Below are 21,579 nucleotides of genomic sequence, written 5' to 3'. Positions count from 1 at the left end.
GTTCTCCTGTGTATTCTTGCCACCTCTTCTTAATATCTTCTGCTTCTGTTAGGTCCAGACCATTTCTGTCCTTTATCGAACCCATCTTTGCATGAAATGTTCCCTTGGTATCTCTAATTTTCTTAAAGAGATCTCTAGTCTTTCCCATTCTGTTGTTTTCCTCTATTTCTTTGCATTGATTACTGAAGAAGGCTTTCTTATCTCTTCTTGCTATTCTTTGGAACTCTGCATTCAGACGCTTATATCTTTCCTTTTCTCCTTGGCTTTTGACGTCTCTTCTTTTCACAGCTATTTGTAAGGCCTCCCCAGACAGCCATTTTGCTTTTTTGCATTTCTTTTCCATGGGGATGGTCTTGATCCCTGTCTCCTGTACAATGTCATGAACCTCATTCCATAGCTGAGCAGGCACAGGAGGGCCTAGAGGAGCTATCCCACATTGAAGGTCAGGAATGGCGGTGGAAAGGAGATACCCCTTGTCCAAGGTAAGGAGCAGCAGCTGTGCTTTGCTGGAGCAGCCGTGAAGAGTTACCCCACGCCCAAGGTAAGAGTAACCCAAGTAAGATGGTAGGTGTTACAAGAGGGCATCAGAGGGCAGACACACTGAAACCATACTCACAGAAAACTAGTCAATCACACTAGGACCACAGCCTTGTCTAAGTCAATGAAACCAAGTCATGCCTGCGGGGCAACCCAAGACGGGTGGGTCATGGTGGAGAGATCTGACACAATGTGGCCCACTGGAGAAGGGAATGGCGAGCCACTTCAGTATTCTTGCCTTGAGAACCCCATGAACAGTATGAAAAGGCAAAATGATAGGATACTGAAAGAGGAACTCCCCAGGTCATTAGGTGCCCAATATGCTACTGGAGATCAGTGGAGAAATAACTCCAGAAAGAACGAAGGGATGGAGCCAAAGCAAAAACAATACCCAGTTGTGGATGTGACTGGTGATAGAAGCAAGATCTGATGCTGTAAAGAGCAATATTGCGTAGGAACCTGGAATGTCAGGTCCATGAATCAAGGCAAATTGGAAGTGGTCAAACAAGAGATGGCAAGGGTGAACATCGACATTCTAGGAATCAGCGAACTAAAATGGACTGGAATGAGTGAATTTAACTCAGATGACCATTACATCTACTACTGCAGGCAGGAATCCCTCAAAAGAAATGGAGTAGCCATCATGGTCAACAAAAGAGTCCGAAATGCAGTACTTGGATGCAATCTCAAAAACAACAGAATGATCTCTGTTCATCTCCAAGACAAACCATTCAATATCACAGTTATCCAAGTCTATGCCCCAACCGGTAATGCTGAAGACACTGAAGTTGAACGGTTTTATGAAGACCTACAAGACCTTTTAGAACTAACACCCCAAAAAGATGTCCTTTTCATTATAGGGGACTGGAATGCAAAAGTAGGAAGTCAAGAAACACCTGAAGTAACAGGCAAATTTGGCCTTGGAATGCAGAATGAAGCAGGGCAAAGACTAATAGAGTTTTGCCAAGAAAATGCACTGGTCATAGCAAACACCCTCTTCCAACAACACAAGAGAAGACTCTATACATGGACATCACCAGATGGTCAACACCGAAATCAGATTGATTATATTCTTTGCAGCCAAAGATGGAGAAGCTCTATACAGTCAATGAAAACAAGACCAGGAGCTGACTGTGTGAGGGGCATAATATATCCTAAAAATTATTGACCAGACAGCAGGAAAGTTTATAAGTAAGTAAGCTAAACTTCCCTCAAAATGCTAGGGGAAAAAAAAGAGAATAAATCCAAAGTAAGAATATAAGAAATAAGGAAGATGAGGACAGAAATAAATAGGAAAAATATAGATAATATGTTTATAGCACACACTATATACTAAGGGCTGTTCTAAGTGTTTTACATATATTCACTCACTGAATTCTCATGACAGACTTTAGATATGGGCTACTCATTCTCATTTTACAGGTAAGTAAAGCATTGCACAGAGAAATTGCACAACTTTCTCAAGATCACAAAGCTAGTAAGGACCAGAGATTGATTTATATTCTGTGCTTTTTCAACTGTTCTCTACTAACCCAGAAGCTGATCTTTCTTTTATAAATATTTCCAAAGTAGATAAGCCTCCAGAAAGACTGATTAAGGACAGAGAAAGAATCTGAAACAAAGAGAGGAAGTATTGTTGTTTTAGTCACTGTAATTAAGGACAGTTAACAACAAAAACCCAAATATCATTGCCATAGCATAATAATATATATATATTTTTACCTACTTACATCACAATCATTGGTCATCACATCCACAGGGCAGTTCTCCTCAAGCAGTGATCAGGGGTCTATGGAAGCTGTGGCAGAAGAAAAAAGAGAAGAATGAGGAACACTGACTCAACTTCCCTGACCTGCAAGTCACACTCTGTTTGTCTTTCTTTGGTTTGTACCAAAGGATAGTTACATGTCTTCACCCTAAATTAAGATGAGGAAAATGCATTCAATGTTTTGGTGGTCACTGATAACCTCGCAATTGTTGGAAGAGGTCATCGACAGGATGTCACCACCAGTTGACCCCCTGGGCTGGACTCAGGCTGGAAGAGGCTTCTAGCCCCCTCCCCTGTCCTTGGAGTGTACACTCTTTCCACTGTCCCAACAGTGGGAGCTACTGTCAAGGACACAGCCTTGAGAGAGTGGAGTGTTGTTGAGACCATCTTGACGGTATACGTGACTGAACTCCTTTAATACCTCTATATAAACTTTTAAGATTCTGGTAGGCAGGTATGTAGATCTCTTTCTCTTGCAGCAATGTAAGACAAGCTTTGTGTGAAAGTTCCCTTGCTTATTAAATTTGCCACCTACATATCTGAAGTGATCTGCCTCTGTTTTCACACTCTCCCTGTCCTCCATGTATAGGGGCCATTTTGCAAACCAACAGCAACAAATACCAAAAATAAGGCATAAAGACTATTAATGGATAAAAACAAAAAAACTATGAACAGATTTTCAAAAATATTATTATTTTTATATTCTTTTTAAAAGAATATTTGGGAAACTACTCAGCTATAAATTTGATAGTCTAGCTGTCACAGACCAATTCCTGGGAAAACATTAAATGCCAAAATTGGAACAAGAATAAATCACATATGGTCAACAGCCAAACATTAATAAAAATGGAAGTGGTAATCAAAAATATCTCTTTTCTTACTCTCCTTTCCCCTCCCACAATGAAAAAAAAGCCCCTGTACCAGCTAGAAACTTACTGTTTCTCAGGCCCAAATCCTCCCTTAATTGTCCCACTTTGTGATACTGGAGCTGGACCCTGTAAACATTTCCTCTTTGCCAGCTGGCATAATGTTAGGCTTTGTCAACTGAGTGCTATGGAGGAACACTGAAGGAAGAGGAGGCTTCTCCCATGTCCATGTACTTATTCCTCTCCTCTGGCTTCAGTGTCATTCAGTGCCCACCAGTAAGTTTCAGTGGCACTCCCCTGGGGGCATACTAGTAAGTTCCACCAGCTTCCCCCTAGGCAGCTTCCTCAGGAACTCAGTGCACCGCTACTAGGGAGGCGTACTTGTTGGCAAGTTCTGCAGGCTCCCCAGCTGGCCTTTCAAGGACTTTCACAGGTGATCCAGCAAAAACCTCCTGCTCAGTTCTGCTAAAGCCTAACCCAGCCCCCAGCGAATTCAGGAATATCTCTGTATACAAACCTCCCGTTCCCTTTCCTAGAGAATCTCCCAGGAGCCCCAGAAGGCAGCTTCTTGTTATGTTTTAGCACACTTCAAGGGCCAGCTTCCCATCTAGTTCCATCATCAGGACCCCAGAAGGCAGGTTCCTGCAATTTTTGATGCCCCAGTCAGAAGTTTCCTCATTATTAACCTGGTCCTATGGCACCAAAGTAACTTTTCCACCATCCAGAGAACTATAATCACACAAATTATAAATAGATTCTAGATTTATAATCTCACAACAGAGTCTAAATCTTAGCCTTTGTTGGGGATGAAGGCTCCCTTTTCCAAATTTGTTCCCCCTGGACTTCTGTCTCGGCCATAAAAGGAGTTAATTGTCTGTGCACTTGCTGTCCTATGTTTCTTAGAGTTCCTTGTTACTGTTGAATATTATATTCCATTTTCTCTTCAGTCCTCTGACTGGATACTCACTGATACAGTGCAAGATCCAGATGGTTTCAAAAGGACATTTCAGCAGATTTCAAGGTACAGATAATATATTTTATACAAGTTTTCCAGAACAAAGAAAAAAAGAAAAAAATTAATGATTCAAGAACAACCTAGCTTCTCAAACTAGATTAGGACAATACAAAAATATACAATTTCATGTGTTTTAATAGAGAAATGGAAAAATAGTCTGTGGTACATGCAGGCAGCAGGATATTTTTCAGTGATTAAAAAAAAAAAAAAAAAAAGAGCTATCAAGCCAGAAAAAGACATGTGGGAACCTTAAATGTGTGTTGCTAAGTGAAAGAGGCCAATCTGAAAAGGCTACAAAATGTATGGTTTCATTCCAACTATACCACATTTTGGAAAAGAAAAGGCCATGGAGACAGTAGATGACCAATGGCTGTCAAGGCTTGAGACAGGGGAGGAGACAAATGAAGGGACACTAAAGTTTTCTTAGGTCATGAAACTATTCTGTATGATACTGTAATGCTAGATACTTTATACCATACATTTTTCAATACCTATGGGACCTACAACACTAAGAGTAAACCCTAATGTAATCTGTAGATTGCAGTTAATAGTAATGCCTCGGTTATGGCTCATCAATTGTAAAAAATGTAAGGTGCTAATAACAGAATTAACTGGGAGAGGGGTATGAAGCAATACATAGGAACTCTCTGCAGTTTCTGCTCAATTTTTTGAAGCTTAAAACTTCTCAAAAAAGTTTGTTGAAAAAAACCCTATTATTTCATACCTACCTCACTTATGAATATAATTGCCAAAATCCTAAAACAAATATTGGATAGCAAACCTAGTATTATTTAAATAACTATAGATGATGAACTAAGGTTTATATCAGAATAATATGATGAATCAGCATAAAATATGTTCATATGATTTAACATATAAAGGCGAAAGGAAAAAAATTGACCAGGTCCTATTAGTAGATTCAGGGGTAGCTTAGCTGGTAAAGAATCTGCCTGCAATGCAGGAGACCCCAGTTTGACCCCTGGGTTGGGAAGGTCCCCTGGAGGAGGGCATGGCAACCCACTCCAAGATTCTTAGGGCTTCCCTGGTAGCTCAGCTGGTAGAGAGTCTGCCTGCAATGCGGGAGAACGGGTTCAATCCCTAGGTCAAGAAGATACCCTGGAGAAGGAAATAGCAACCCATTTGAATATTCTTGCCTAGAGAATTCCATGGACAGAGGAACCTGGTGGGCTACAATCCACAGGGTCACAAAGAGTCAGATACAAGTGAGTAACTAATACTTTCACTTTTATTAGTAGATTCAGAAACATATAGACAAAATTCAATATTCATTTATGACAAAAAGTATTACAAACCAGATTAAAAAGAAGCTCTTAACATCTCAAAGACTATATCCTTAAAATAGACAGTAAACATAATTCTTAATGAAAAGCGTAAAAAAATTGGATAAATGTAAAAATGTTTGCCAACAAAGGTCCATCTAGTCAAGGCTATGGTTTTTCCAGTTGTCATGTATGGATATGAGAGTTGGACTGTGAAGAAAGCTGAGCACTGAAGAATTGATGCTTTCGAACTGTGGTGTTGGAGAAGACTCTTGAGAGTCCCTTGGACTGCAAGGACATCCAACCAGTCCATTCTGAAGGAGATCAGCCCTGGGATTTCTTTGGAGGGAATGATGCTAAAGCTGAAACTCAAGTACTTTGGCCACCTCATATGAAGAATTGACTCATTGGAAAAGACTCTGATCCTGGGAGGGATTGGGGGCAGGAGGAGAAGGGGATGACAGAGGATGAGATGGCTGGATAGCATCACTGACTCGATGGACGTGAGTCTGAGTGAACTCCTGGAGTTGGTGATGGACAGGGAGGCCTGGTGTGCTGCGATTCATGGGGTCGCAAAGAGTCAGACACCACTGAACAACTGAATTGAACTGAAAAATGTTTTTATGTTCAGAGTATATAATCATTTCTATTGCACATCCAGCAGAATCAACAAACTATAATACTGGAGTTCATCAAACTTTCTAAACACAGAAACTCAATAGCAATTTTTTTTATTTCAGCAATAAGCAATTGAAACAGTAGAAAATAAAACAGCATTTAAAAAACTGTAAGTACATAGAAATTAACCTAATAACATGTACATCTTAACAGAGAAAACTTTAATATCCTATTCAGGCCTATTTTAGCCTGAATAAATGGAGAGATTACTACACCCATGGAGGGTTTGATTTAACATTGTAAGTGAAGTGAAAGTCACTCAGTTGTGTCTGACTCTTTGCAATCCCATGGACTATACAGTCCATGGAATTCTCCAGGCCAGAATACTGGAGTGGGTACCCTTTCCCTCTTCCGAGGGATCTTCCCACCCCAGGGATCAAATCCAGGTCTCCTGCATTGCAGGCAGATTCTTTACCAGCTGAGCCACAAGGTACCATTTATCTCAATTTTTTTTTCTTTAAATTTCATCAGTACTGAATGCTGGATTCTTCCTCCAAAATTCACCCTGGATGAACTATGAAAGAAAGAGAGAAGCATGCATCTGAGAACTTTACAACTATCACCATAAAAGAAACAAAAATACTGTGAGAAACATACCTGAAGATTCATCACTTAATGTGGATGGAAATTGGGATGTGTTATTTCTACTGATACCACTTACATTCCCCACTCCACCTAGGTAATTTTGCTTAGCTGGTGTCAAGAAACTATTGCAGCATTAATCTACAAATAATTACTGAGCAATGAAAGAAAACCATGTTTCTAGTTCAATTATAAATGCTCAAAATATGAGAATCTTAAATAAAATATTAGGTGATGAAATTCAACAATCATTTTTAAAAGAATGTGAGATGTTTCATAATGCAATTTATTAGAACATGCAACACCCTTCTCTTTCTGTTGGTCCATCTTCTGTAAATTTTTGGCTTTAAGGACCCCACTTTCTCCTGATTCTCCTCCAACCAAAGGGTTTATTGTTTCTCAGTCAGATTTTTCTCTATTTTCCAAATCTTTAACATTGACGTCACCAAGGCTATAGTACCAGCTTTCTCTATTTAAAACTTACTAAGTAATCACATTCTTAGAATGTGAAATGCCATCTTATCATTGATGATTTCCAAATTTAGATTCTTACCTTATATTTGTCCCCTGAAATCTAGACACATGAATGCAACTGTCTACTCCATATTTACCTTTAGATATTTAATAGACACTTAAATAGTCTAAATCATAATCTTGATCTTCCCTTCTCTACCTACACAACACCCTAATGAAACTTCTTCCCCGGCCTTTGTTTTATTAAATATCAGTTCCATTCTCCTTTATACTAAACCATTCATTTATCTGTAATTCCACTTTCTCTAATAACCCATATCCAGTCTATCAGAAATTCTGTTTAATATGCTTTCAAACATATTAGGAATTGGACTACTTTGTACCCCCACACTAATCATTGTTCAAGACTTAATGGTTTATTACTTGAAAATTTAAATAAAGATCCTAATTGGTCTCCTTGAACTCACCCCTTCAAATCATTCTCTACATCACAGGTACATTTTTTTTTTTTACATTTTAATTGACTTCATTTATAGACCAATTTTGGCTTCCCTGGTGGCTCAGAGATAAAGAAATTATCTGCAATGCAGGACACCCAGGTTTGACCCTGATTTGAGAAGATCCCCTAGAGAATAGAATGGCAGCCCATTGCAGTATTCTTGCCTGGAGAATTTCATGGACAGGGGAGACTGGCAGGCTACAGTCCATGGGGTCACAAAGAGTCAGACAGGACTGAGCAACTAACATTGTCACTTTTCATTTTCACTATAGATCAATTTTAGGTTCACAGAAAAACTGAGGATATATAAAGAGTTCCCATATATCCCATGCCCCACCATGCACTATCAACATTCCAGATCAGAGTGGTACATTTGTTACAATTAATGAGCCTGCATCAACACATCATAATCACCCAAAGTCCATAATTTGCACCCAGATTCAATCTTGGTGCCATACATTCTCTGAATGTTGACAAATACAAAATGAAGTGTAGCCACTATTGTAGTATTAGAGAGAATAGTTTCACTGCCTTAAAAATCTCTGTGTGCTGCCTATCCATTCCAGCCTCCCCTCTGCCTCCTCACAGCCACTGATCTTTTCACTCCCTCCATAGTTTTGCTTTCACATAATGTGATAGAGTTAGAATCATACAGTATGTAGCCTTTTCAGACTGACTTTTTTCTTTTTAGATTGACCTTTTCAAATTGGCTTTTCTTCCCAGCAGTATGCATTTAAGATTCCTGCAAATCTTTTCATGGATTGATGACTAATTTCTTTCTAGCACTGAATCCAAAGAATAGCAAGGAGAGATAAGAAAGCCTTCCTCAGTGATCAGTGCAAAGAAATAGAAGAAAACAATAGAATGGGAAAGATGAGAGATCAATTCAAGAAAATTAGAGATACCAAGGGAACATTTCATGCAAAGATGGGCACAATAAAGGACAGAAATGGTATGGACCTAACAGAAGGAGAAGGTATTAAGAAGAGGTGGCGAGAATACACAGAAGAATTGTACAAAAAAGATCTTCATGACGCAGATAATCACGATGGTGTGATCACTCACCTAGAGCCAGACATCCTGGAATGTGAAGCCAAGTGGACCTTAGGAAGCATCACTACAGACGAAACTAGTGGAGGTGATGGAATTCCAATTGAGCTACTTCAAATTCTAAAAGATGATGCTGTGAAAACACTGCACTCAATATGCCAGCAAATTTGGAAAATTCAGCAGTGGCCACAGAACTGGAAAAGGTCAGTTTTCATTCCAATCCCAAAGAAAGGCAATGCCAAAGAATGCTCAAACTACCGCCCAATTGCTCTCATCTCACACGCTAGCAAAGTAATGCTCAAAATTCTCCAAGCCACAGTAAATGTACTCTGAACTTCCAGATGTTCAAGCTGGTTTAGAAAAGGCAGAGGAACCAGAGATCAAATTGCCAACATCCAGTGGATCATGGAAAAAGCAAGAGAGTTCCAGAAAAGCATCTATTTCCGCTTTATTAATGATGCCAAAGCCTTGGACTGTGTGGATCACAACAAACTATGGACAATTCTTAAAGAGACGGAAATACCAGACCACCTGATCTGCCTCTTGAGATATCTGTATGCAGATCAGGAAGCACAGTTAGAACTGGACATGGAACAACAGACTGGTTCCAAATTGAGAAAGGAGTACATCAAGGCTGTATATTGTCACTCTGCTTATTTAACTTATCTGCAGAGTACCTAATGAGAAACGCTGGACTGGAAGAAGCACAAGCTGGAATCAAGACTGCCGGGAGAAATATCTATAACCTCAGATATGCAGATGATACCACCCTTTATGGCAGAAAGTGAAGAGGAGCTAAAGAGCCTCTTGATGAAAGTGAAAGAGGAGAGTGAAAATGTTGGCTTAAAACTCAACATTCAGAAAACGAAGATCATGGCATCTGATCCCGTCACTTCATGGGAAATAGATGGGGAAACAGTGGAAACAGTGACAGACTTTATTTTGGGGGGCTCCAAAATCACTGCAGATGGTGACTGCAGCCATAAAATAAAAAGATGCTTACTCCTTGGAAGGAAAGTTATGACCAATCTAGATAACATATTAAAAAGCAGAGACATTACTTTGCCAACAAAGGTCCATCTAGTCAAGGCTATGGTTTTTCCAGTAGTCATGTATGGATGTGAGAGTTGGACTGTAAAGAAAGCTGCATGCTGAGGAATTGATGCCTTTGAACTGTGGTGTTGGAGAAGACTCTGGGGAGTCCCTCAGACAGCAAGGAGATCCAACCTGTCCATTCTAAAGGGAATCAGTCCTGAATATTCATTGGAAGGACTGAGGCTGAAGCTAAAACTCCATCCTTTGGCCACTTGACGTGAAGAACTGACTCATTGGAAAAGACCCCAATGCAGGGAAAGATTGAAGGCGGGAGAAGAAGGGGACAACAGAGGATGAGATGGTTGGATGGTATCACCAGCTCAATGGACACGAGTTTGAGTAAACTATGGGAGCTGGTGTTGGACAGAGAGACCTGGTGTGCTGCAGTCCATGGGGTCGCAAAGACTTGGACATGACTGAGCGACTGAACTGAACTGAACATTCCATTGTCTAGATTTATCCATTTACCTCTTGGGTGAACCAACTTTTGTCAGTTATAAATAAAGTTCCTATAAATATCTGTGGGCAGTTTTTTTTTAAAACTCATTTGGATAAATACCAAGGAGGATAATTTCTAGATCATATTTTAAGAGTATGTTTTGTTTCATAAAAAGTGACAAACTGTCTACCAAAGTAGCTGTACCATTTTGCATTTCCACCAGCAATGAATGAGAATTTCTGTGGCTCCATACCTTCTCCAGTATTTGATGTTGTTCATGTTTCAGGTGTGTATATTCATTTTTGTTTTAATTTGCAATTCTCTAATGACATATGATATTGAACATCTTTTCATATGCTTATTTGCTATCTGTACATCTTCTTGGATGAGATTTCTATTCTGATCCTTTTTTATTGGACTGTTCATTTGCTTGTATTGAGGTTTATTTAGAGTCTTTTTGGGGGGTTTAGATCATGTTCCCATTCTTCTAAACATAAAATTAATAATTTATATTGATTCTTCACCAGAAACTGTTCTGAGTTAACACTGGCATTCCATCTGTTTTAAGATACAGTCTCTTCTTTTTACATTTTAACTTTGTTTCAGTTCAGTTCAGTTCAGTCCCTCAGTCGTGTCCAACTCTGTGCGACCTTATGTATCGCAGCACACCAGGCCTCCCTGTCCATCAACAACTCCCAGAGTTCACTCAGACTCACGTCCATTGAGTCAGTGATGCCAACCAGCCATCTCATCCTCCGTTGTCCCCTTCTCCTCCTGCCTCCAATCCCTCTCAGCATGAGAGACTTTTCCAATGAGTCAATTCTTCGCATGAGGTAGCCAAAGTACTGGAGTTTCAGCTTTAGCATCATTCCCTCCAAAGAAATCCCAGGGTTGATCTCCTTCAGAATGGACTGGTTGGATCTCCTTGCAGTCCAAGGGACTCTCAAGAGTTTTCTCCAACACCACAGTTCAAAAGCATCAATTCTTTGGTGCTCAGCTTTCTTCACAGTCCAACTCTCACATCCATACATGACCACTGGAAAAGCCATAGCCTTGGCTAGAGGGACCTTTGTTGGAAAAGTAATGTCTCTGCTTTTCAATATGCTATTTAGTTTGGTCATAACTTTTCTTCCAAGAAGTAAGCGTCTTTTAATTTCATGGCTGCAATCACCATCTGCAGTGATTTTGGAGCCCCAAAAAATAAAGTCTGACACTGTTTCCACTGTTTCCCTATCTATTTCCCATGAAGTGATGGGATCAGATGCCATGATCTTCATTTTCTGAATGTTGAGCTTTAAGCCAACATTTTCACTCTCCTCTTTCACTTTCATCAAGAGGCTCTTTAGCTCCTCTTCACTTTCTGCCATAAGGGTGGTGTCCTCTGCATATCTGAGGTGATTCATATTTCTCCTGGCAATCTTGATTCCAGCCTGTGCTTCTTCCAGTCCAGCGTTTTTCATGATGTACTCTGCATATAAGTTAAATAAGCAGGGTGACAATATACAGCCTTGACATACTCCTTTTCCTATTTGGAACCAGTCTGTTGTTCCATGTCCAGTTCTAACTGTTGCTTCCTGACCTGCATATAGGTTTCTCAAGAGGCAGGTCAGGTGGTCTGGTATTCCCATCTCTTTCAGAATTTTCCACAGTTGATTGTGATCCACACAGTCAAAGGCTTTGGCATAGTCAATAAAGCAGAAATAGATGTTTTTCTGGAACTCTCTTGCTTTTTCCATGATCCAGCGGATGTTGGCAATTTGATCTCTGGTTCCTCTGCCTTTTCTAAAACCAGCTTGAACATCTGGAAGTTCACAGTTCACGTATTGCTGAAGCCTGGCTTGGAGAATTTTGAGCATTACTTTACTAGCATGTGAGATGAGTGCAGTTGTGCGGTAGTTTGAGCATTCTTTGACATTGCCTTTCTTTGGGATTGGAATGAAAACTGACCTTTTCCAGTCCTGTGGCCACTGCTGAGTTTTCCAAATTTGCTGGCATATTGAGTGCAGCACTTTGACAGCATCATCTTTCAGGATTTCAAATAGCTCAACTGGAATTCCATCATCTCCACTAGCTTTGTTCGTAGGGATGCTTTGTAAGGCCCACTTGACTTCACATTCCAGGATGTCTGGCTCTAGGTGAGTGATCATACCATCGTGATTATCTTGTTCATGAAGATCTTTTTTGTACAGTTCCTCTGTGTATTCTTGCCACTTCTTCTTAATATCTTGTGCTTCTTTTAGGCCCATACCATTTCTAAATAGTGATATATGTCATTACTGCTGGCCAAGCAGAGGTCATGATGTAACTATCATGGTCCATGCACCTCCATCAATAGTTATAAAGGTTTTCAGTTTCATGGAAAAACATCTCAGAAACAGTAGAACACGTTTAAACATGTTGCATTACTAGTGTTCTTACCAGAAGCAAGGGCTTCCCTGGTGGCTCAGAGGTTAAAGCGTCTGCCTACGATGCGGGAGACCTGGGTTCGATTCCTGGGTCGGGAAGATCCCCTGGAGAAGGAAATGGCAACCCACTCCAGTACTCTTGCCTGGAGAATCCCATGGACAGAGGAGCCTGGTGGGCTACAGTCCACGGGGTCGCAAAGAGTCGGACACGACTGAGCGACTCACCTCACCTCTACCAGAAGCAAATATGATATCCACTATTACCTAGTGGAAATATCCTTTAAAAATGAAGATGAAATAAAAATATTTTAAAATTTAAAAAATCTATAGGAATTTAAACCTGGATTAAAGGAGCATAAAATGTGTTATTCAGGAGGAAGAAAAATGATTCCAGAGAGAAACAGAAATTCTGGAAACAATAAAGATCACAGAAAAAAGTAAAGATGTGGATAAGCCCCAAAGAGAATTTACAGTTATGACAATGTATTCTGAGGTATATGTATACAACTAAAATGTATAGCAATAATTGCCAAAAAAGATAGAAGCTATCTTAGTTTGGGCTGTTGTAACAAAAATACCATACACATAAACAATGGGTATATATGTCCTTACTATTTTGGAAGCTGGAAGTCTGAGATCATGGTGCCAGTCAGATTAGATTCTTGGTGAGAACGATTCCTGGCATTTGTAAGGCTGTTCTTGCTGTATCCTCACATTGGGGTGGGGGCAGAGGGGGGCAGCAGCGGCAGCGCAAAGGAAGCAGGCTCTCTGGTCTCTTCTGTTAAGGAGAGTGACCCCATTGTGGGGACCTCATCCTCATTACTTCATCTAAACCTAATTATTTCTCAAAGGCCCCACCTCCTAATACCATCACACTGAGGGTTTGAGTTTCAAAACATGAATTTGGGGGGGGGGGGGAGGAACAATCATTCAGTCCATCAGTTCAGTTCAGTCCAGTCCAGTCACTCAGTCATGTCCAACTCTGTGACCCCATGAATCGCAGCACACCAGGCCTCCCTGTCCATCATCAACTCCCAGAGTTCACTCAAACTCATTTCCATCGAGTCGGTGATACCATCCAACCATCTCATCCTTTGTCGTCCCCTTCTCCTCCTGCCCCCAATCCCTCCCAGCATCAGACTGTTTTCCAATGAGTCAACTCTTCGCATGAGGTGGCCAAAGTACTGGAGTTTCAGCTTTAGCATCATTCCTTCCAAAGAACACCCAGGACTGATCTCCTTTAGAATGGGCTGGTTGGATCTCCTTGAAGTCCAAGGGATTCTCAAGAGTCTTCTCCAACACCACAGTTCAAAAGCATCAATTCTTTGGTGCTCAGCTTTCTTCACAGTCCAACTCTCACATCCATACATGACCACTGGAAAAACCATAGTCTTGACAAGATGGACCTTTGTTGGCAAAGTAATGTGTCTGCTTTTTAATATGCTATCTAGGTTGGTCATAACTTTCCTTCCAAGGAGTAAGCATCTTTTAATTTCATGGCTACAATCACCATCTGCAGTGATTTAGCATAAGTTAAATGAAGTTCAAGTGTTACTGAGAATTTGAATTATTTGGGGTGTGATAAAGTGCAAATTTACTTGCATTATGCTCTAAGAAGTCACAAATATATTTTAAAATATATTAGTGTACTGGTTAATGAAGAATGTGCTTTTTAAAAAAAGTTTATTAATCTCAAAGAAATTAACAGAGGAGAAATAAGATAGAATAGGTAAAAACTAAATATTAAGATGTAAGTATTAAATTATAAATGCAATTATTATTTTATATCTTGAAAATTAAATTACACATTGACTAAATTACACTTCAACTAAGGGAAAATACTATCTGATTGGATGAAAAATAGAAGCAATCTATGTTGCCTGCTAAAAAGACATCTTAAGTAATATCTGCCCCTGGAAGGCTGAAAATAAAAGGACTGAAAAGTATACATTGTGAAATGCTAAGTAAAACTAACCACTAATGTAGCCATATTATAATGTGACAAGGTAGACCCTGAGGTAAGAAAGATCACTATCAAAAAAATATTTCACAGTAATCAGTAGGGCAACCCAAAAAGATTACACAACAATCTTAAATTTGTAGCCATCAAATAACATGGTCTCAAAATATGTAAATGTAGACAGAAATAAATGGAAAACAAATCTACAGAGTGGAAAAAAATTTTTGACACAATTTTTCTCAATAACCAACAGAAAAAATAGATTTTTAAAAATCTTAAAAATTTGACTATTTTAAGTACCTTACACAAATGAGATCATGCTGCATTTGTCCTGTGATTGGCTTATATCACTCAGCTTAATGTCCTTCAGTTTCATTCGTGTTGTTGCAAGAGGCAGGATTTCCTTCTCTTTTAAGGCTGAATAACATTCCACGGTATGAGAATACCATATTTCTTTTATCCATTAATCGGCCAGTGAGCATTTGGGGTGTTTCCATATCGTGGCCGTTGTGCATAATGCTGCAGTGAATGTAGACCTGTTGATGTATTTTCAAGATCTTGATTTCAATAATTTTGGCTATATACCCAGAACTGACATTGCTGGATCACAGGGTAATTCTCTTTTTAATTTTTTGAGGAACTTCCACAGTGTTTTCAAACTCACAGAAGCAGAGAATAGAATGTAGAATGCTAGTTTCTGGGGGCGGGAGGAGGGGGGGAATGGAGAATTGGTTTTCAATGGGTATAAGTTTCAGTTTTGCAAGACAAGGAAGTTCAAGAGAGCTGTACTACATAGTGCCTATGGATAACAATATAGTTTTGTGCACTTAATAGTGTAGTAAGAGGGTAGATCTCAGGTTAAATGTTCTTAAAACAAAACAAAACAAAAACTAATAAGCAAAACAAAAAAAAACAAAACCACCCAAAGAGTCACAAAGAAAGTTTTGGAAGAGGACATGTTTATCACCTTAATTGTGGTCATGGCTTCACAGGTGTATGCATATGTCCAAACTCCTCAAATTGTATATACTAGATATGCACACAGTTTTGTATATCAATTATATCTCAATAAGGCTGCATTTTTTTTGGGGGGGGGTGAAGGGAGCACTTCTCTGGTGGCTCAGATGGTAAAGAATCTGCCTGCAATGCAAGAAACCCAAGCTCGCTCCCTGGGTCAGGAAGATCCCCTGGAGAATAGAATGGCTACCCACTCCAGTATTCTTTCCTGGAGAATTCCATGGACACAGAGGAACCTGGCAGGCTATAGTCTGTGGGGTCACAAAGAGTCAGATATGAATGAGTGACTAACACTTCCAAACTTTCAAGGCTATTTTTTAACATAAAGTTTAAAAATTCATAAAAGCATGGGATATTTGAAAATCATGGTCAGCAAACTGTATTAAACTTATGTGTACAGGACCACTCACCAGTGACAGAGTATACATTATTTTTCAGTGCAAATATAATTGTTGCCAAATTTTATAATAAATTTAACTAACTTTTAATTTCTAACTCTTGGATCCACTGGTTTTTAAAAACCTGTATACTTTAGGATGAATTTTTTTTTTCCTTCTCACATCTCCTCTGTGTGATAGCGCAATCATCATCTTTCAAGAGTGATTTTTTAAAAATGAACTTATTGAGCAAAATCTGTCATTACAATGAGTACCAAATATGGGCTTTCAGAAAAACAAGGAGCAGTGATTACTGGTGTTTCTCTACTTAACAAGGATTTGTGAATCAGAAGCCCTAACTCTCTCCCTTTCAAATACAGGCAAACAAGTTCAATACATAAATAGAAAATAAAATAAGGAGGCCATTTGCTTCCAAAATGCATTAGGCATAATGTATATAATCAACCATATAGTGCTACCTCATATGTTCAAGTTCAAGGTAGTTTTCAAGGTATAAGCCTTTTAAATTCAGCCCAATTCTAAGAGAAAGGGCCTTATGCTAATATTTTCAAGGCAGGCTTTTGGATCTGTTTCACACAAAGACACTAAATGGAACTAAATGGAACGATGAAGCTACTTATTTGCTACCATCATTTATGAAGAATGTTTCTTGGACTGTGAGACTGTCCAATACACTATCTAAAAGAAATAGACAAAATCAGAGTGATCAGGAAAAGAAAGAATTGAAAAGTGGCAGCTACATTTTCTAACAGATTTACTTGGAGCTTAACATGAAATTCCTGTCTTTTTCAGTCTATTTTCCAAAGGACCAAGATGACACCTCAACAAAATATTATTTTACATTATATTACAAAGTACAGAAACACTATCAGAAAACACTGTCATAGAAATCTATACAAAGGCACTTTACATGAGATCCCAGCCTCTCTGAATGGGAAAACTTTGGGGACCAACACCTCTTATTCTTTCATTACTTTGCAATGCCCTCTGTAGAAGGACTTATCTCCACATATTTCACTGGCTTCTCTTCCTGCCTCTCTTCTTTCTCTCCTCTAAGTATAGCGCTTTTTTCATGTGTTCCTGCTTGGACTAAAACTGGTCTACACAAGAGGACACTTTTATTTCATCCCAAACATAGTGGAAACAGGAAATGGCTAATTTGAACTGTTTTCCCCAAGAGCTGTTAGCCATTTCCTCAAGACATGGGAAGCCCTAATCAAAGGCTCCACTTGGGAATATCAATTTATGTCCATATCTGAAACACTGAAATATCACCTGGCATTACAGGCATTACAGGGCAGGCCTAGGCTGCTATCTAGCATTCCAATCTCCCAGCAGCTAGGTTGGAAAGCTCAGATGTCCTGCAGCTCCAGAGAAGTGAGGAGTCTAGAGAAGACCGTTCCTACTCTGAGGCATGGGATTTTCATCTCCATAGAATTCTCACATGTTTCAATCTGTCCCCGTTTCATGATTACATAATCTAGCTTCATAGATATAACATCTTAACTTATGTCTCAAACCCAAATCACACATTTCCAGAGATCCTTCGAAGTTCTTTTGAAACACATCATTTTTAAGTATGTCTAAATAACTTGCATTTCTTTATACTATTATTGCCCAAGATTGACTAAAAGGAAATGAAAACCAAGGCAAGTTCTCTCAAATTGGTATGAACATTTGAATAGAGGGGAACACTCATCATATTTTGTTTGAGATTCTGATAGCATTGTTTAAAACTCTAATGCTTTATTTCTAAAATAGAATATTAAAGTGCCAAAGAGCATGTTCATATGACCTCTGAGCCTTATTTCTCTCCATCACTGTCTTCTTTGAATATGCATGTTCAGAAGCAGAAAATAAAGACAATTCTTCTATGCTAGCTGTACATGAATAATTCATAAATTCTATGCCATATTCTTAATTTTATTTTTTAAATTTACTTTTTATTGAAATATAATGTTGTGTTAATTACTGCTGTACAGCAAAGTGACTCAGTTGTACGTATATGTCCTTTTTTTATATTTTTTTCCATTATGGTTTATCACTGTACACTGAATATAGTTCCCTGTTCTTTATCCATTCTATCTATTCTATACATTCCCTGTTCGTTATCCATTTCTTATATTCCAGTTTGTGTCTGCCAATCCCAGTCCAAACTCTCTCACCCCCTTCCACCTTGGCAACCACCAGTCTGTTCTCTATGTCCCCGATGCTGTTCTGTTTCATAGTTAGGTTCAATTTGTGTCAGATTTTAGATTTCACATGTGAATGACATCATGTGGTATTTGTCTTTCTCTTTCTGATTTACTTCATTTAGTATGATAATCTCTAGTTGCATCCATGTTGTGGCAAATTGCATTATTTCATTCTTTTTTAGGTTGAGTAGTATTCCATTGTGTGTGTGTGTGTGTGTGTATATATATATGTATGTATATATATGTGTATAATACTCACACCACATCTTCTATATCCATTCATTTGTTAATGGATATTAGGTTGTTTCCATATCTTGGCTATTGGGACTACTGCTGCTATAAACACAGGAGTGCATGTATCTTTTAGAATTATAGTTTTGTCTGAATATATTCCCAGGAGTAGGATTGCTGGATCATGTGGTAATTCTATTTTTAGTTTTCTGATGAACCTCCATACTGTTTTCCACAGTGGCTGCACCAACTTAAATTCCTGCCAACAGTATGGGGGGCTTTCCTTTTTTCTACATCCTTTCCAGCATTTGTTATTTATAAACTTTTTAACAATGGCCTTTCTGACTGGTGTGATGTGTACCTCAATGTAGTTTTAACTTGCTATGCAACATTTTTAACTTATTTGTTTTAAGAGTAACTTCTCATGGGCTTCCACTTCCATCATCAATCCCCAAAACACTAAGAAAGTAATAGAAAGTCTAGAGATTTCCATGATAATCACATAATATATTTATATTTATATAGAAATGTAAAGAAAACAAATGAAACTTAAAAAAAAAATCCTCAGTATTCTAAAAGATTTTTCTTGCCATTAGAATTTTAAATTGTCAGTATTATAAATGAAAGCAAGATCTAATGAGGGCAAGATAGAAGGGTTTTGAGGCATCTCTTATGGTACAACTGAAATGCAGGGACAAAACATTTATTGGGATACTAGTTATCAAGGTTGACTGAGTGACTTCACTTTCACTTTTCACTTTCATGCCTTGGAGAAGGAAATGGCAACCCACTCTGGTGTTCTTGCCTGGAGAATCCCAGGGACAGGGGAGCCTGGTGGGCTGCTGTCTATGGGGTCACACAGAGTCGGACACGGCTGAAGTGACTTAGCAGCAGCAGCAGTTATCAAGGTCATGTGATTTTTTTTCTCCCAATGCTCCTGTGCAACTTAAGTCTATATACAGAAAATGTAGTAAGTTAATTTGCTTTAGGCTTGAAGCTCTGTAAAGCAGGAATGACAGTACAAAAATAGGGCAAGTGATTCTCAGATATTGGCTGGTTTATTTTTTGAATGGTCCATTAAACCAAGCCTGTGCTTTATAAAATACATATTAATTGAAAATATTTATTAGCTATCTACAATGTTCCAGGCATATCCTTATTTTACAGATAAGGAAATTAAACTAAACTTAAGTAATTGGCTTATCTCACAGCAGCAAGTAATGCCTGATATTCTAGCTCAGATCTGTCTGATAGTAACTGTACACATTGACTACTATACTATACGAAGACCGGAAGGATCAGGTTAAGTGGAGTCTGGAGAAGAGATCTTAGTGTGACTGAACATAAGATTAAAATGTGTACGCTACTAAAAAAAAGAAAGAAAGAAAGAAAGAAAGAATGCCACAGCACACACACAGTAGAGAAATAGGATGCTCTGAATAGAGAATAAGAAGTTAGAATTTCAGAAGTGCTCCCATTTTAAATAAAAGAACAGAAACCAGTTGTCTTTTGGTTAAAGTGAATCAAATAATGAAAATTCTGCAAATGATGAAAATTTTGCAGAGGAGACAAAATAAATGGAAAGTTCTTTTTTCTTAAGTATCAGCTATGTAATCCATTTTGAGATTCAAGTTCAGTTCAGTTCAGTTCAGTCGCTCAGTCGTGTCCGACTCTTTGCAACCCATGAATTGCAGCACGCCAGGCCTCCCTGTCCATCACCATCTCCCGGAGTTCACTCAGACTCATGTCCATCGAGTCAGTGATGCCATTCAGCCATCCCATCCTCGGTCGTCCCCTTCGCCTCCTGCCCCCAATCCCTCCCAGCATCAGAGTCTTTTCCGATGAGTCAACTCTTCGCATGAGGTGGCCAAAGTACTGGAGTTTCAGCTTCAGCATCATTCCTTCCAAAGAAATCCCAGGGTTGATCTCCTTCAGAATGGACTGGTTGGATCTCCTTGCAGTCCAAGGAACCTCAAGAGTCTTCTCCAACACCACAGTTCAAAAGCATCAATTCTTCAGCGCTCAGCCTTCTTCACAGTCCAACTCTCACATCCATACGTGGCCACAGGAAAAACCATAGCCTTGACTAGACAGACCTTAGTTGGCAAAGTAATGTCCCTGCTTTTCAATATGCTATCTAGGTTGGTCATAACTTTTCTTCCAAGGAGTAAGCGTCTTTTAATTTCATGGCTGCAATCACCATCTGCAGTGATTTTGGAGCCCAAAAAAATAAAGTCGGACACTGTTTCCACTCTTTCCCCATCTATTTCCCATGAAGTGATGGGACTGGATGCTATGATCTCTGTTTTCTGAATGTTGAGCTTTAAGCCAACTTTTTCGCTCTCCTCTTTCACTTTCATCAAGAGGCTTTTTAGCTCCTCTTCACTTTCTGCCATAATGGTGGTGTCATCTGCATATGTGAGGTGATTGATATTTCTCCCGGCAATCTTGATTCCAGCTTCTGCTTCTTCCAGTCCAGCGTTTCTCATGATGTACTCTGCAGAGAAGTTAAATAAGCAGGGTGACAATATACAGCCTTGACATACACCTTTTCTTATTTGGAACCAGTCTGTTGTTCCATGTCCAGTTCTAACTGTTGCTTCCTGTCCTGCATACAGATTTCTCAAGAGGCAGGTTAGGTGGTCTGATATTCCCATCTCTTTCAGAATTTTCCACAGTTGATTGTGATCCACACAGTCAAAGGCTTTGGCATAGTCAATAAAGCAGAAATAGATGTTTTTCTGGAACTCTCTTGCTTTTTCCATGATCCAGCGGATGTTGGCAATTTGATCTCTGGTTCCTCTGCCTTTTCTAAAACCAGCTTGAACATCAGGAAGTTCACAGTTCACGTACTGCTGAAGCCTGGCTTGGAGAATTTTGAGCATTACTTTACTAGCATGTGAGATGAGTGCAATTGTGCGGTAGTTTGAGCATTGTTTGACATTGTGTTTCTTTGGGATTGGAATGAATACTGCCCTTTTCCAGTCCTGTGGCCACTGCTGAGTTTTCCAAATTTGTTGGCATATTGAGTGCAGCACTTTCACAGCATCATCTTTCAGGATTTGAAATAGCTCAACTGGAATTCCATCA

The sequence above is a fragment of the Capricornis sumatraensis genome, chromosome 11, assembly GCF_032405125.1.
Source record: "Capricornis sumatraensis isolate serow.1 chromosome 11, serow.2, whole genome shotgun sequence".
NCBI lineage: Eukaryota > Metazoa > Chordata > Mammalia > Artiodactyla > Bovidae > Capricornis > Capricornis sumatraensis.
The sequence above is the reverse complement of the archived record's forward strand: the minus strand, read 5'-3'. Positions refer to the sequence as shown.